The following is an 18,716-nucleotide window of genomic DNA, read 5'->3' as shown; positions in this document are numbered from 1 at the left end:
GCTGTGGTGGCGCTTGGGGCAGGAGCAGCGTGTGGAGCCCCCTGGCTGCCCCTACTCGTAGGAGCTGGAGGGGGGACATGCCACTGCTTCTGGGAGCCACGGCACACACAAAGTGGAGCAAGCCCCCGACCCTGCTCCCCAGCAGGAGCTCAATGGCCGGATTAAATTGTCTGAAGGGCCGGATACCCATCTGGGCCATAGTTTGTCCCCGGGCCATAGTTTTCCCACCCCTGTATTAGACTAAAAAGATAATACAGCCCCAAACTGTATTCCATTCATTTCTACTGGGTTTCTAAGGCTTCCATTGACTGCAGAAGCCCTTGTAGCACAATTCCAATGGAACTGTGCTATAATGGGAGGTACAGAACCAGTGCGGAACCTCCAGGCATAGGGCTGCGGCCCACTTTTCCTCCTCCAGAATCCACAAGGTATGTGAGTGTGCCCCATGACTTGTTCCATAATTGGGCAGGCCTCACTATGATGATGCAATCTGGGACAATTCCTCAGGAAAAAAGTTTTATAGGGAGTTTTTCCTCTTAACACTGCTCTTGTGGGTTTTTCCATGAGAGAGCGTGGTCAAATCCAATGTAGTTTGTGATTTCTCTTTAAATGATAGAGGTAGCTGTCATATTGATCAGGAGTGGCAACTAGACATGGAGCCATTGATCACTACCTGTTGAGCCCGACAATCTAGCCAACTTTCTACCCACCTTATAGTACATTCATCCAGCCCATACTTCTTTAACTTGCTGACAAGAATACTGTTTGCCCAGCAAGAGTCAGTACGCGTCCAACAGGAGACGAACCAATTACTGATGAACCAGGCGGCCCAAAATGGAGCCACCCTGAATGAAGTAGCGAACCAATTAAAAGTCCTGACCACGTTGACGCACGGGCCCCAGGGGATCCGGCCGCTGCGGGCAAGGAACTATTTACAGAAGATGACTACGGATGACGATATAGAGGCATATCTCCTCACATTCGAGAGCACGGCACTGCGGGAGGTCTGGCCCCAAGACCAGTGGGCAGGTATCCTGGCTCCATTTCTGTGTGGAGAGCCCCAGAATGCCTATTTTGACATGACCACAGAGACAGCTATGGATTACCCCCAGCTGAAGGCGGAAATCCTGGCAAGGTCAGGTGTGACATCAGCCATATGGGCCCAGCGCTGCCCTGAGTGGAAATACCGGGACAGCAAACCGCCGAGGTCCCAGCTATTTGATTTAATCCAGCTCACCCAGAAGTGGCTCCGCCCCGAGACCCATGGGCTGGAGAAGATAGTGGAAATCCTCGTGTTGGACAGGTACATGAGGGGGTTGCCGCCAGACATACGGGGGTGGGTCCGCCAAAATGATCCCTCCTCCTGTGATGAACTAGTTGCCCTCGTAGAGAGACACCTAGCAGCCCAAGAACTTTCGCGGACCACCGGGGAAGGAAGGCGCCAGAATCGGAGACAGGTCTCTGCGCCGAGGTCCTGGTTTGCCCTAGCACCAGGCCGGACTATGGAGGGGAGGAAGGAGGCCAAAGAGCAGCCAGAGGTCCCAGAGAGACTTGAGGATGGGGGGAGAAAGGCTCAGGGGATAAAGCCCAGTAGCCCGAAAAATCGGGGGCTGCCCCAAGCAGGGTACCGATGTTATGCATGTGGTGAACTGGGGCATATCGCTGCCCAATGCCCAAATCTAGAAGAGTCCATGCAATGCGAACTGGGAGATATAGGGGGACCATGTGATCTAATAAGTCTAGTAGGGGTTGCAGTGGTCCCTCATAGATATACTAGACCCGTTAAGATGAATGGTATAGAGACCACCGCGTTAGTAGACTCAGGAAGGGCAATCATGCTGGTCTCGGGAAAGCTGGTCGGGCAGGACCAACTATCCCGGGCCAAATGCTCAGGAATATCCTGTATGCATGGGGATATCAGTTACTACCCGACCATGCCCGTAAAAATAGAAGTTCTCGGAAACCCCACTAAGGTGATGGTGGGAGTAGTTCCGAAACTCCCCTACCCAGTCCTTATCGGACGAGACTTCCCGGGGTTTGATAGCCTACTCCCGGGGAGAAGGTGGAAGAAAATAATGAACCCGGGACCCAGGGGGTGGCCCAGATAGATAACGCCCCCCGACCTTCCACGAATTTGGCCAGGATTTGTTCTCCCCGCCGGGAAAGCCCCGGAAGACTCGGAGGGAATGGAGGGCAGATAAAAGGAGGGGAATGAGGATCTTGACCCAGTACCAGAAATCTACGCTTGTAGGGGAAAGAGGTGGCTCAACAGACAGCAGGGTGGGGCGAAAGATCAACGACCCAATAGCCGGACCTTGTTCCCCGGGGGTTTTCCCCGAGGGGGAGACAGAGGTAGATCCCCCTGAGTTTGGACAAATGGGGACTTCACTCAGGAATTTTGGTCAGGATCAGGGGAATGATCCAATATACAGCAATATTCGTAAAGAAGTAGTCGAGGTAAATGGGGTCGTGGAGAGGAGAGTCGAGGGCCATATTATGTGATTAAGGGTGATCTGCTATACAGAGTAGTCCAGGTCCAAGAGCAAGTCGTAGAACAACTCTTGGTCCCACAGAAGCATCAGAGGGGCATGATGGATCTGGCTCACAGCCATCTGTTTGGGGGCCATCTAGGGGTAGATAACCATATGACCAGGGAAGAGTATAAAAATATTGCTCGGGCATGTAGGAAAGATATCAGGAGGGCCAAATCGCACCTGGAGCTGCAGCTAGCAAGAGATGTCAAGAGTAACAAGAAGGGTTTCTTCAGGTATGTTGGCAACAAGAAGAAAGCCAAGGAAAGTGTGGGCCCCTTACTGAATGAGGGAGGCAACCTAGTGACAGAGGATGTGGAAAAAGCTAATGTACTCAATGCTTTTTTTGCCTCTGTTTTCACTAACAAGATCAGCTCCCAGACTGCTGCGCTGGGCATCACAGAATGGGGAAGAGATGGCCAGCCCTCTGTGGAGATAGAGGTGGTTAGGGACTATTTAGAAAAGCTGGACGTGCACAAGTCCATGGGGCCGGACGAGTTACATCCGAGAGTGCTGAAGAAATTGGCGGCTGTGATTGCAGAGCCCTTGGCCATTATCTTTGAAAACTCGTGGCGAACGGGGGAAGTCCCGGATGACTGGAAAAAGGCTAATGTAGTGCCAATCTTTAAAAAAGGGAAGAAGGAGGATCCTGGGAACTACAGGCCAGTCAGCCTCACCTCAGTCCCTGGAAAAATCATGGAGCAGGTCCTCAAAGAATCAATCCTGAAGCACTTACATGAGAGGAAAGTGATCAGGAACAGTCAGCATGGATTCACCAAGGGAAGGTCATGCCTGACTAATCTAATCGCCTTTTATGATGAGATTACTGGTTCTGTGGATGAAGGGAAAGCAGTGGATGTATTGTTTCTTGACTTTAGCAAAGCTTTTGACACGGTCTCCCACAATATTCTTGTCAGCAAGTTAAGGAAGTATGGGCTAGATGAATGCACTATAAGGTGGGTAGAAAGCTGGCTAGATTGTCAGGCTCAACGGGTAGTGATCAATGGCTCCATGTCTAGTTGGCAGCCGGTGTCAAGTGGAGTGCCCCAGGGGTCGGTCCTGGGGCCGGTTTTGTTCAATATCTTCATAAATGATCTGGAGGATGGTGTGGATTGCACTCTCAGCAAATTTGCAGATGATACTAAACTGGGAGGAGTGGTAGATACGCTGGAGGGGAGGGATAGGATACAGAAGGACCTAGACAAATTGGAGGATTGGGCCAAAAGAAATCTGATGAGGTTCAATAAGGATAAGTGCAGGGTCCTGCACTTAGGATGGAAGAATCCAATGCACCGCTACAGACTAGGGACCGAATGGCTAGGCAGCAGTTCTGCGGAAAAGGACCTAGGGGTGACAGTGGACGAGAAGCTGGATATGAGTCAACAGTGTGCCCTTGTTGCCAAGAAGGCCAATGGCATTTTGGGATGTATAAGTAGGGGCATAGCGAGCAGATCGAGGGACGTGATCGTTCCCCTCTATTCGACACTGGTGAGGCCTCATCTGGAGTACTGTGTCCAGTTTTGGGCCCCACACTACAAGAAGGATGTGGATAAATTGGAGAGAGTCCAGCGAAGGGCAACAAAAATGATTAGGGGTCTAGAGCACATGACTTATGAGGAGAGGCTGAGGGAGCTGGGATTGTTTAGTCTGCAGAAGAGAAGAATGAGGGGGGATTTGATAGCTGCTTTCAACTACCTGAAAGGGGGTTCCAAAGAGGATGGCTCTAGACTGTTCTCAATGGTAGCAGATGACAGAACGAGGAGTAATGGTCTCAAGTTGCAATGGGGGAGGTTTAGATTGGATATTAGGAAAAACTTTTTCACTAAGAGGGTGGTGAAACACTGGAATGCGTTACCTAGGGAGGTGGTAGAATCTCCTTCCTTAGAGGTTTTTAAGGTCAGGCTTGACAAAGCCCTGGCTGGGATGATTTAACTGGGAATTGGTCCTGCTTCGAGCAGGGGGTTGGACTAGATGACCTTCTGGGGTCCCTTCCAACCCTGATATTCTATGATTCTATGATAAGACCCTTGATCGGATTCTGCAGAGGTTTTTTTGGCCTGGCATTTATGCGGCTGTCCGGCGATATTGTACCTCCTGTCCAGAATGTCAGTTACATGAGCCCCGACTACACCTAAGGGCCCCTTTGGTACCTCTACCAATTATTGAAATCCCATTCGAGCGAATAGCTATGGATCTAGTAGGGCCACTGGAGAAGTCAGCCCGGGGTCATCAGTACATTCTGGTAGTACTAGATTATGCCACCCAATATCCCGAGGCCGTACCCCTATGGAACACCATGTCCAAGACCATAGCCAAAGAATTAGTCTGGATTTTTTCCAGAGTAGGGATACCTAATGAGGTCCTGACAGACCAAGGGACCCCCTCTGTGTCTAAGTTAATGAAGGACCTATGTACAATGCTCCATATACGGACCCTCAGGACATCAGTCTATCATCCCCAGACTGATGGTCTTGTCGAACGCTTCAATAGAACATTGAAGAACATGCTACGGAAAGTGGTTAGTCACGACGGGAAAGACTGGGACACCCTGCTGCCTTACTTGCTGTTTGCTGTACGGGAGGTTCCCCAGGCTTCCACTGGATTCTCCCCATTCGAGCTGTTATACGGTTGCCACCCCGGGGGTATATCGGACGTGGCCAAAGAGGGCTGGGAAGAACAGCCAAACACCGGGAGAAACATCATTGAACATGTATTGCAAATGAAAGACAGGATAGCCCAAGTCGCCCCCATTGTGCGCGAATACCTGGAGAAGGCCCAAGGGGCCAACGGGCATACTACAATCGCCAAGCAACGACCCGGAAGTTCCAGGTGGGAGACTGGGTAATGGTGCTCATACCCACGGCAGAGAGCAAGCTCCTGGCCAGGTGGCAGGGGCCATATGAGATAATAGAAGCCATAGGAGAAGTCAACTATAAGGTCCGACAGCCGGGTTGCCAGAAGCTGGAGCAGATCTACCATATAAACCTGCTGAAACTGTGGCAGGATAGAGAAGCGCATGTGGTTGCATTAGGGGCACCATCCCCTAAAAGCAACCAGCCCGACCAAGTGGGAATATCCCCGGAGTTGACTCTGGAGCAATGATCTGAAGTGATCAGCCTGATTAAATGCAACCAGGATGTGTTCTCAGAAAAGCCAGGCAGGACGACTGAGGTTCACCATCACATCCTCACAGAGCCTGGAGTGAAGGTGAACGTCAAGCCATACCGGATCCCGGAGGCCAAAAGAGAGGAGATCAGGACAGAGGTCAGGAAAATGCTGGCCTTAGGAGTCATTGAAGAATCTCATAGCCAATGGTCAAGTCCAGTGGTTTTAGTGCCTAAGCCGGATGGCAGCATGAGGTTCTGCAACGACTTCCGAAAGCTGAATGAGGTGTCCCACTTTGATGCGTACCCTATACCCCGGATAGATGAGCTAATTGACAGATTGGGAAAAGCACGGTTTATGTCTACCCTTGACCTGACCAAAGGCTATTGGCAGATCCCCCTGGCCAAGGCCGACAAAGAGAAGACGGCTTTTGCAATTCCAGAGGGACTATATCAGTACGCCGTCCTCCCCTTTGGGTTGTATGGGGCGCCCGCTACTTTCCAAAGGCTCGTGGACAAACTGTTGCGACCACATGGCAAGTACGCAGCAGCCTATCTTGACGACGTTATCATATATAGCCCTGACTGGGAGACACACTAGGAGAAGGTGCAGGCAGTGCTGGATACCCTGAGGAGGGCGGGGCTAACGGCAAACCCCTCCAAGTGCTCGCTCGGGCTAGCTGAAGCCAAATACCTCAGGTATATAGTGGGGAGGGGCATTGGGAGGCCCCAACTCAACAAGTTAGAAGCTATACAGAAGTGGCCCCGACCATTCCGAAAAAAACAGGTCAGGGCATTGCTGGGACTAGTGGGGTACTATAGACGGTTCATTCCCCATTTTGCCACCAGGGCACGCCCATTAACGGACCTAATGAAAGCTCAGGGCCCAGACATAGTAAGATGGACGACCGCGGCTGAAGACGCTTTTTCAGATCTACGGACGGCCCTCTGCACTGACCCCATACTCGTGGCCCCAGACTGGGGGAAGGAGTTTATCCTACAAACCGACGCCTCTGATGTAGGGTTGGGGGCGGTACTTTCACAAATGGTGGAGGACAATGAACACCCCATCCTCTTCCTCAGTAGGAAGCTCCTGCCTAGGGAACGGAAATACGCCGTTGTCAAAAAGGAATGCGTGGCAGTAAAATGGGACGTAGAAAGCCTCCGCTACTATTTACTGGGACGGAGGTTTACCCTTGTCACGGACCATGCCCCTCTGAAATGGATGCACCAAAATAAAGACAAAAATGCCAGAGTGACGAGATTGTTCCTGTCTTTCAACCCTTCCACTTCAGAGTACAACATAGGTCTGGAATCCAACATGGCGATGCGGATGGCCTGTCGAGAGTGCACTGTTTGCTGACCCAAGTAGCCCAACCCCGTAGTGTTGAGCGGGGGGGCGCGAGATATGTGGTAAACCCAGGACAAACAGCTACAAAAGTGGGGTAGTAATTAGTCCCAGGAGATAAAAGGCCTCTCCCTATCCACTGAGGAGAGAGAACCAGGGGGCAATAAGGTTCAGCTGGAAAAGGGGTTGCTAGGGAACCAATTAGGTTCAGCTGACTCCAACTACTTGGGACCTTTTTAAACCCTCCCCTGAGTGGTAGGAGGGGGAGAGTGAGGGAGTGAGGGGAGCAGGGAAGTTGCCAGTAGGCTGTTTGCAGCAAGACACCAGACCTTCCCAGTAGGGAGGCTGCACTCACTCCCCAGAAGGGAAGGAAAACAAGCACAAGGGACTGACTGAGGAGAGGAGTAGCAGGACCCTGTGCTACCTATAAGGATTCGCCTTGCCCCAAACCTGAGTCTCCAAGGCTAAAAAGGACTGAGCCTACTGAGGCGAACAAGGTATTTTGCCACAATATACATACAGATAAGTTGGAAGTTACCATACAAACTGTGAGAGGCTAATTAGTTAAGATGAGCTATTATCAGCAGAAGAAAAAAACTTTCGCAGTGATAGTCAAGATGGCCCTTTTAGACATTTGACAAGAAGGTGTGAGGATACTTAACTTAAGGAAATAGATTCAATATGTGTAATGACCCAGCCACTCCCAGTCTCTATTCAAACCCAAGTTAATTGGTATCTAGTTTGCATATTAATTCAAGCTCAGCAGTTTCTCGTTGGAGTCTGTTTTTGAAATTTTTCTGTTGCAAAATTTCCACCCTTAAATCATTTACTGAGTGGCCAGAGAGGTTGAAGTGTTCTCCTACCAGTTTTTGAATGTTATGATTCCTGATGTCAGATTTGTGTCCATTTATTCTTTTGCATAGAGACTGTCCGGTTTGGCCAATGTGCATGGCAGAGGGGCATTGCTGGCACATGATGGCATATATCACATTGGTAGATGAGCAGGTGAATGAGCCCCTGATGGCATGGCGAATGTGAGTGAGAGTGGCTGGGTCATTACACATATTGAATCTATTTCCTTACGTTAAGTATCCTCACACCTTCTTGTCAACTGTCTAAATGGGCCATCTGGATTATCACTGCAAAAGTTTTTTTCTCCTGCTGATAATAGCTCATCTTAACTAATTAGCCTCTCACAGTTTGTATGATAACTTCCAACTTATCTGTATGTATGTGTATATATATATATCTTACTTATATGTTCCATTCTATGCATTGGATGAAGTGGGCTACAGCCCACGAAAGCTTATGCTCTAATAAATTTGTTAGTCTCTAACGTGCCACAAGTACTCCTGTTCCTTTCACATTAGCAACTCTTTCTCATGTGTTGATGTGATGTTATCTATTACTTTCAAATTGTTTCATTCTGCTCCTACTAGAGTCCGAGGTTACTCTTTGACAACTTGTATGAATCAAGATGGAAGCCTTAATCTTGATTCATGATTTGCTCTCCCACTAATTTCACCTGCCTCTGTCAGAGAGACAGTGATAAAGTTCATACCGTACCTTTTCGAGAAATAAACTGAATCAGTCATTTTTCAATGTATTTAAAAACAAGATATTTCATAGCATGTAAGTTGTGAGAGTACCTATAAAACTGAAAAGATGTTAAATATTTAACTTCGCCTTTATGTGTCCCATCTAAAAGTCTCATAAAGTTCATCTACCTCAGAAATAAAAAGGAAAATAGATGTTTAAGGCAGTCAGAAATCTTATCTATATATTTCCCGTGGTTGGGTCTCTTTCTCATAGTGAGCATGTGTTTTCACATGAAGTGTGCCTTTTTCCTGCACGCCAACTGGAAACATGTCCCTTCCAGTCTCTGGGACCTAATTGACATAAGTCAGTCTCCCAGTCAGCTTCTCAGACGATGGGATATAACATTCGCAAAATACATAGATACTGTATAGGAAAGATTCAAAAGCACACCTGAGAGTTATGTGCCTAGCTCCCACTGACTTTCAATGAGAGATGGGCACATAACTGCCTTTTGTGCCTTTGAAAATCTCCTGCTGGTTCATTAATATGCATCCTGTCTAGTTATCAGCCATTTCCACTCATGTAAATGCACATCACACACTGAATATTTGTTTTTTAGCCCTTCTATTTATTAGATCTCTGGTGTTTGTGTAAAATTTTCTCCAAAGGGATCTGAGTGCTGGCCTGGGTTGGGCGCCTCCTTGACTGAGTGCCCAGATTCATCCCTGATGGAAGTTCATCAAAATCAATGGAGTTACACCAAGGATCAATTTGGCCCAACTACTATAATAATAAAATGCAGAAAGTTAACCTGAATGTGTTGCACTTCCTGCGTAAGCAAGACTCCAGGTATTCCTCAGCAAGTTGCTCTTAAATCTCCAGCAAAGTTCCTGGATTCTTCTGCACTCTAGTGCAGCAGACTGGAAATTTTGTAGCGGTTTCTTTAAAACTTAAAAAAAAAAGAGTTTTTAAAGAGTGAAAGCTAAAAATAATTCAATCAGTACAGTAATCCCTATGTTGTTTATTTTGTTATTACATTAATTCATTTAATGCTATTCCCACATTTTCAGTTTTCTTCAGGCCAAAGATGTTTGTACCGACAACTGATAGCTGCATCATAGAAATTGTCAGAGGGAAAGCTGAAGGTTTTGGCAACTGAGTAGAGAGCTCTATCATGGCTTTTCTCATTTAAAGAGGCTTTGGAGGCAGGTAGGGATTTTGAGATACTGCTACAATATTGGGGCTTTCTGCAGATTCCAGGAGAGAACACTGCATACTCTTGCTTCACATTTTAAAGATTATTTCAGAAACCATATGGGCTAAAATCATAACTGTTTTACAAAATACAAATTTAGATTCTGGCGCACTGTTCTTCAGAAAGGAGTATATTATAGGGGCAAATTCGATGGCAGCAGACTTACAAAATAGGTGGAACCCTGGCTTTAAGGCAGGGTTTCATAAATCTTTTGATAATGTGGACCACACTAAAAAAATCCAGCTAGACTTTGATAATTGGTGAGATATATATTTTATATATTGGTGGGACACTTACTCTTCTGTAACTCAGAAAGGCAGAAGAGATTTTGCTCAGTCTTTATGCATACACGCTTTGCCTTTGGACAGAGACCAATGAAACTCAGCCCAAAAGGTGAATGCTTCCATTCAGATTTGTTTCAGAGTTTCTCTTGAATGGCGCTGCTCCATTTTTTCAGGGAGAATACAGACAGTAGTTTTGGGAAATTGTGCCTTGGCCCTGAGGACTCACTTTTGAAAGGCAGTGAGGTAATGCTTATAGTCCTTTGAAGCATTACCAAGAAGGCCAATGGCATTTTGGGATGTATAAGTAGGGGCATTGCCAGCAGATCGAGGGACGTGATCATCCCCCTCTATTCGACACTGGTGAGGCCTCATCTGGAGTACTGTGTCCAGTTTTGGGCCCCACACTACAAGAAGGATGTGGAAAAATTGGAAAGAGTCCAGCGGAGGGCAACAAAAATGATTAGGGGACTGGAACACATGACTTATGAGGAGAGGCTGAGGGAACTGGGGATGTTTAGTCTACGGAAGAGAAGAATGAGGGGGGATTTGATAGCTGCTTTCAACTACCTGAAAGGGGGTTCCAAAGAGGATGGATCTAGACTGTTCTCAGTGATACCAGATGACAGAACAAGGAGTAATGGTCTCAAGTTGCAGTGGGGGAGATTTAGGTTGGATATTAGGAAAAAAATTTTCACTAAGAGGGTGGTGAAACACTGGAATGCGTTACCTAGGGTGGTGGTGGAATCTCCTTCCTTAGAAGTTTTTAAGGTCAGGCTTGACAAAGCCCTGGCTGGGATGATTTAATTGGGGATCGGTCCTGCTTTGAGCAGGGGGTTGGACTAGATGACCTCCTGAGGTCCCTTCCAACCCTGATATTCTATGATTCTATGAACTCAGAGAAGTGGCTGAGATTATAGCAGTTCTTCTGACTGAGCGAGTCATTTGTTATTCAGGTTCTGAAACCTGTCTGTGGAGTCTTTGCTGCTTCCATGTACGCATGTAATAGCAATTGCTAAGAGTGCTTTTTATCAAAGGGGCTTGGCAATAAGATGGGACCTTTTCTTTTAGATACAGACTTCTCCACAGTTATCCATGCCCTTGTCAGCCCAAGATAGGATTGCTGCAATGCACTCTTTGGGGCTACAACTTCAGACTATTTGGAAATGTCAGCTAGTGCAGAGTGTGGCAAGTTGCTTATTAACTTACGTTTCATGCAGGAGTACATGTCCGCTCTCATCTTTATTTTGTAATGGCTGCCAACTGATTTTCCTGAAAAGTATAAGGTGTTTATTTTTATCATGTAAAAATTCTATCTGGTTTGGGTTCTGGCTACTTTGGAAACAGTCACTCTCCTTTTTAGGATGCTACAGCAGCTGGAACCATGGCTGACTAGTTCAGCTGGTAAAGCATAAGGCTTCTAATCTCAGGGTTGTGGGTTCAAGTACCGCTTTGTATGGTTTAGTTACCCAGGATACCTTTCTGGAAGATAGCTCAGTACAGGGGTAATTAGGTAAGATTGAATGGCCTGTGATATACAGGCGATCAGAATAGATGATCTAGTGATTCCTTCTTAAACACAAAGAATATATGAAAGCTGACGTGTTAAAACTAACAGCTCTTTGATTTCAATGAGACAGGGTTGATTGCATGGCATTTCTAGTTGAGGAGTCCTCAACTTTGGAGTTATTTTTACCCATTCCTTGGTCTGACATAGTGCAGATTTTCTGGTCTTCAAGGCATTCTATAAGGCTAATTTATTTGTCCAGGCTTTGTGGGGCGGGGGGTGGGAGGAGGTAGGTGGAGTTTATTTTTGCTTGGGCCAGGAGGCCTTTATTGACATCTTTCATCTAATAAGTTTCTGGTAATATTCTTAATTGATTGTCTGATGCCCAAAACCTAGGACAGGCACTTTTATACATTTGAGACATTGATATGTAATGTGATATTTGGGAGACTGTACTAACAGTACACATAGTTTCAGTTAAGGGGCTGTCAGTAGACTTTTGTCTTGTGAAGATCATCTTAAAGGTTACTTTTATTTAATGCATTATGTAATTTGATTAATTTGATGCTAAAAGCTAACCTCATTGGTGGTAATCATTTTGTTCAGGAAAAACAACCTCTGACTTTTCTTTCTGTAGTTCCAATGAATCCTGCTCTCAATCATAGTCCTGGTAATGGACGTCTGAATTTATTTAATTAGTTCTATATCTTTTTATTTTTCTCACAGTGCATTCAATGTTTATTAGTTGGAAGTATTAACAGATAGTTACTTTTCATGCTTTTTATCTGTGGATGTCATTAAAGAGATATATTTGGTATTTCTTTATCAAAAATGTTTTTCTTTTCCCAAGTTCATGATCAAATGAGAAGCTTTTTGGTATAGTAGTTGTGCTGTTGGTCAAGAAAACAGAGATTTTTAAATAGCAAAACTCTGTTAGATCAGTATTGCAACACTTACAGGACAGAAATTACTTTAAATTACACAGGTCAGTTACATCATCAAATATGGTGTTGGGTTCGCAGTTGATCCAGCCTTAATATCACTTTCAGATAGTTTGATGGGACAGAGTTGGTTCCAGTAAGATCAGTTCAACTCTAACAGACTATTCAATTCCATCTTAATAGGAATATATGTGAAAGAGGCTTGAAACTAAGACTGATGCAATTGCAAAACTTTATATGAGTTGTTAAAACCAAGAGGATCGCTCTGAAAGTCCGTCAGAAACCATGATGCAAAACAGAGTTAAAGCTTTGATTGCATCATTCTGAAAAGTAGTAAAGTTGAATATACAGCAGCCATTTTAAAAACAAAAAGTTAAACCTCAGTCTTTTGACAACACATATACAAACAACAATTTTGATTAAGGTTCAAGTATATGTAATTGTTTTAACCTAAGACATGCTTTTCTTACAAAAAGCAAAGAAGCAAAAATAAAACAAATTAATTTCAGGAAAAAAGCGGTCAAACTTTTTACTTAGAATTTTAAATATACATTGCTCTTGGACTAAGACCTGTATGCCAAGTTTCATCCTGGAATTACTTTTTCTTTAATTGAAAGTATATATCTCTCTAATTAATTAATTAACCACTTACAGTTTGTATGCCAACTTCCACCTTCTCTGTATGTATATATATATCTTCTTATTATATGTTCCATTCTATGCATCCGATGAAGTGGGCTGTAGCCCACGAAAGCTTATGCTCTAACAAATTTGTTCGTCTCTAAGGAGCCACAAGTACTCCGGTTCTTTTATCTCTAAAAACAGGCTTGTGCAAGTCTCAGTAGACTCTTAATATAGTATAGTAAACATGCTGCCTATATTAAGAAGAAAACTATTCATTCTACCTGAGTTAGTAGGAATTTCCATATTTGGCTATAACCACATTACAGCTGGAACATTTAGCACAGCTTTCATATATGAATATTTGAACTGATATTTAACAGACAGTAGCCTCTTATACAAACTTCAAAGACCTGGAAAAATTACTTCATGAAGGAGGAAGCTGAAACTATAGTACTTCTTACCATCCTATTAGTTCTGCTCTTTTGCATAATTACTATAGTATTGTGAAAACTTTAGTTGCATTCCAATTGGGAGTAGATATATGAAATCATGTAGAATATTATGCTCAGTGAAATTAACTTTAAAATAGCCTTTGCTGTGCAGCAAGCTCTTGTGAAACAGCTTCTTCAAATGAGAGACAAATTGGATTTTTGACTCTACATCTGTAGTCAAATGACTAGATCCTCATCTTGCGGTTGGATCCATGCAGGCATAGGCTGCCTGCCAAGATCAATTGCAGAATTGACGTTTTAGTTTAAAATTCAACAAACTGAAAATACAAAATTATGAACTATAACAGTGACATAATTTTAAAATGATAGTTCAAAAATGTGTGTTTCTTAACATTTCACATTATATGTCAGATTGGAAAAAAATTTTCATAATTGTCAGAATTATAATCTGTGTTCATTTGTATAAATAGTTTTTAAAGCAAAACAAGTCATTAGTTTTAATTGTTATGTTCATAAAAACAATGTGGTAAACTGTAGTTAACAAAGAAAAGGATTTTAAACTACAATGATAGTAGTCAAATAGATTTGCATCTGTTTGGTTTAAGATGCTTTGCTAGATGAAGGACTTTTAAAAAAAAAAAAAAAAGTTGAAATAAAACCACAATATTTTTTCTCTGTAATTCTAGTTTAAGGACAATATTAAAAAAAACTGGAACTAATTCTCTTTCTGTATTTGCTTTTATAGGATAGACAAGATGTTTATTTCCATGAAAATACTACTACTTTTTAGCAAGAGCAATAAAATTAGGTCAGATGTCACAATGATGTACCAGATGTGATTGGCACTTTGATTCTGTGGTTTCACACTTGTGACTTTTTCCATAATTTATATGATGTGAAGAATGATCTCATGATTGGCTGAAACTATTTTGATCAGAGTTAGGGAATGACTGTTGCAAGCTGGAAATATTACTTCAATAGGGCCGTTACGTAACCATAGTTAATATTAGAAACTGGAAAAAGTATGCAGATGTACATTAGAGCATTTCAAAAGATTCAAAAGAAATTATTCTATCATTTGGACTGTTATTCTCTGTAGTTAAAGTAGGGACTACTAGTAGAACCAGTCATATCTCTCAAACAGGTAGGAACTTTTTAAGTGCGACCATTGTATATATAGACACATGTTGCTGATCAAAATGATTGAAGAATCAAGAAAATGAAAACACAGTCAATACAACAATGAAGTCGTCACTTGTTTTAAAATATTTCCCCTTTATTTGAAAAATATATTAATTATAGATCTAAACTACCATCTTCAAAATGTATCTGGATAGTTTAATTTGCTCCCCTTTAAAAAGTTGAGTTCTGAAGAATCTGTCTTTTAGCAAAAATCTCTCATATATAAACATATCAAAATTGGCCATAAATAAATAAATAAGAAAAGTTACCAGATTTAGTCTGTCCTAGACCATAAACAAAACTGCTTATTCAATATTGTAATTTGGAAAGGCAATTCCATTTATTTACATTGGATTTTGTGATGCACTGCACAGTGTGTGTTCATGAGTACATGCTAATATCATACCTCTTCACTATATACACACTGTATATATACACACACACACACTCACTCACTGTATGCCCTATTGAACTTAAGGGGTTAAGCTAGTAAAGTTACCTATCTCAACACATGAAAAGGCAGAATTAGCCACAGTTCCCTAGCTACTAGTGTAGCTTTCAACACCTTTTCCTTGGTGGCTAGTATTGATAAGCTCTATAACTGTGAAAGGATGGGAAAATGCATTGAAGTCATCTAAGAAGTAAACTGTCAAGTTGACATGTTTTTCTAGCTATTGAAAACTTTTTCATATTGCAACTCATTCTGACAGTGAGACTGTAGAATTCCTCTGATTTAAGTACCATCTGGTTATGCTCAAAGCTTTAAAGCTATTTTCTCAACATAAAATTTCAGAGGCCTAAACTTTTTTCTTCGCCAAACTATCCATTTTTAAGCCACAAATATTTTTCCAGTCCTTTCAGATTTTATCTAAAAGTATATTTTAACAGTATTTAAATAGTTCTTAAACAATAACAATTTATCTTGATAGATGACATGCTGTGTTTTTTCATTTTATTTTAATTAGCCATTGTGGAACCAAATTCCCTTTTGTTTTATTCCTTTGAATACTGTTTAATTACAGTTATCATGCCAGATATCTTAAAGGTTATTGTACCAATACAGTTTCATTTAACATAAGCCATGTGGAATCAATAGTCCTGTTTCCTAAAGTGAATGCTTGGAAAATCTTACATTCATATGTTAAGAGTACACATCCTTTCCTCATTAGTTGGAAAGTACAGGGATTTTGGCACAGGTTCTGTGTGGAAGCATTGTGCAGCTTTTATATGGATTTTGTTTTTAGCCTTTGATGACACTGTTTAGAATAGGAAGTATCTAATAAGTAAAGCATTTTGTCTAATGTGCTGCCAGTGTGTTTAATATATGCCTGGAGGTCTGAAACATTATCTTCTCCACTACAGTAATATGCATTTAATTCTCTGAAAGCAGAAGGTCGAACTTTTAAAAGGGACTCAAAGTACATTTTCAACGAAATAATTTAAAACATATGGGATAGGGGACCAGAGTAATGTACAGTTGGTTTTTATGGTTTAATCATGATCATGTTAATGCACACCAGTAGCTAATTAAAGAAAACTTTTATTGTTCATCTTAAATGGGTTATGTAAAGAGTAAGAGAACTGATATAATACAGCCCAATGATAAATGTTACCATTACATTTGCTAACAGCAAGCTGATTTTGCTGTTTTTGACATCTTTAAAGTATTGGCCCATTTATTCCATAACAAATCAAAATATCTCTTTTCAGTTTTTCCATTGGGAGTCCTCCACCGCCGCCCATTTAAAGGAGTATTTAATTGATGCCCAGTTTTATTACCAGGCATACTTTAAAGTTAATTGCAAAATTTAACTGAGTAACTTGCCAAGAGTTCCATAAGAGATTGATATGCAAAGCTCCTGTGATATCCCTGCTACTTTTGTTTTGTACTCAAAAATTTTATAATAAAACTGAGGAACTGTGTTGCAAATTATTACTTGTTTGTTCCAATCTTTATAATAGGAACATAAGAAAATGTAAATATCAAAATTTCAGTATGGAGCTAGGTGGTGTGGCTGATAGGTAATTCAATACAATACCTTTCACCTTGGGTCACTAGTTCGTGTTCCTCATTGCTTGGTACGGATCAGAAGAAGTTACCATCTGACTGCTGTTCGGTGACATATGTGAATTGATTTGGTAGTCTCAGTAATGTTTCTATTAGTCAGATTCCACATCACAGGAAACTCCACAGTTGGGACTAATTAGCACCCATATTGGTAGTCTTAGCAAAAAGGCCACGGACCAACTGGGAGTAGAGGAAGAGCTACCCTCTTCCCCTCCTGCAGGTGTTTTATCCAGGTCAGTACATTTAACAAATTTTAAATTTACTTTTGAAAAATGAAAAGAAGAAGAAGAAGAAAAAAGTAGGTTTCTAAATCAAACGAAACCTATAAAAACCTAAGAAAATGTATTAATTTGCAGACTGGAAGTACTTGTAAAAAGTTTTTTCATTTGTAAAATAGATTATCCTTCACTAACTGAAATTGCATTTTCATTTCTTATGGCCAAATCCAGCTCACCCTAAATAATGGGGAAACTGTCATGATTCTGCTGCAAGTAGCAGAAGAATGGCAAACTACAGTGGCTGCACAAGAGGAGTCTGCAGCCTCCATCCACTGTTACCTGATGCCTCTCTTCACAGGGCTAAGCAGGTGGCTATGGACCTGTTTGGAGCTGCTATGCTCCTATTTTGACCATTGCATCCATACAGTTGTTGGTGGCCCAAAGGCCCCTCCACTGTGCTGTGGAGAGTGCCAACCATGAAGTGCCATTGCAGGATTTCTCCACAACTTCCTCTTCTGTCCATGCAGAGATGTTGCAGCTGTGTTGGTCCCAGGGTATTAGAGAGAAAAGGTAGGAGAGGTAATATCTTTTATTGGATCAACTTCTGTTGGTGAGAGAGACAAGCACATCATGGAACTTCACCTGGCATTTCTGAAGCACCCATCATCACAGGATCTAGGATAGTTAAATATTATTGCCACTTTACAGATGAGGAGACTGAGGTAGAAAGATTAATATCAGATTGAGTCACTGGCTGAGGAGTTCCTTGCTCATAGTCCAATGATTCATTAAGGCTGCTTCTAGTAAGTTATTTTTGTAAAGACTACCTTAAAAGTGGTATCATATTTATGAGCCAGTGATATTAGTCTGTCATAGAAATCAGCCACAAGGATTTTTATTGGTGATTTGAATAATATGTACGAGTGAAGCTGAAAAGTTTGTAACCAGAGCTGATAAAAACTTTTTCAAAGAAAATCTCAGCTAGTTAATGGTTCTGTTTAGGATTTCCCTGGTAATACTTTTTTCTAGTATATTTACGTTTTTAAGGAAATCTTTGCTTTTGTTCCCTTTGATTTAAAAAAAAGCACAATATAAAGGTTTCAGAGTAGCTCACGAAAGCTTATGCTCAAATAAATTTGTTAGTCTCTAAGGTGCCACAACTGCACGATATAAAGGAATTCCAATAAAACCCCTCAGCTTTTCTTAAAAATCCAAAACAAAACAAAAGAAACCGATTTCTTAGTATGTTATACAGTAGAAAGACTAAGGAGAAAGAAATCCAATACTTCAATGCCCTTCACTCCCATTATGTTGTATTGTGGATAATATTGTAAGTACATGTAATTTGCAATTATATTTTTTCTAATGGAAGATATTGTATATTTTGGATCAGGTTGTGTCTCTCCCTTCATGGGTACACAAGGTGTAAGGATAAGGTGTAACAAGGAGGCATCACCTTGCAACAGGTTCTAGGGCAGGGGCCAGAGACATTCCACTCACTGCACCCAGAGGTGCTTGTGACTAGTGTAGGCAGTGACTCTAGGCTCCTCAAAGAAGCAGGACAGGGTGAGCTCATGTCACTACTTCACTTCCAGCCAGTCAATGGAGTTGGCTCTGCATCATCATTATTATTGTTGTTGTTATGGAGTACACGCTACACCTTATA

The 18,716-nt window shown here is 42.4% G+C and overlaps 1 protein-coding gene across 1 annotated transcript in view; it reads left to right on the top strand.

Moving 5' to 3' along the window:
• VPS13B (vacuolar protein sorting 13 homolog B) overlaps window positions 1-18,716 on the top strand; it is a 913,989-nt gene that overhangs the window by 702,905 nt on the left and 192,368 nt on the right. The window lies entirely within an intron of this gene.

Source organism: Natator depressus, chromosome 2 (genome assembly GCF_965152275.1).
Source record: "Natator depressus isolate rNatDep1 chromosome 2, rNatDep2.hap1, whole genome shotgun sequence".
Classification (NCBI taxonomy): domain Eukaryota; kingdom Metazoa; phylum Chordata; order Testudines; family Cheloniidae; genus Natator; species Natator depressus.
This window is presented reverse-complemented; position numbering and strand designations above follow the sequence as displayed.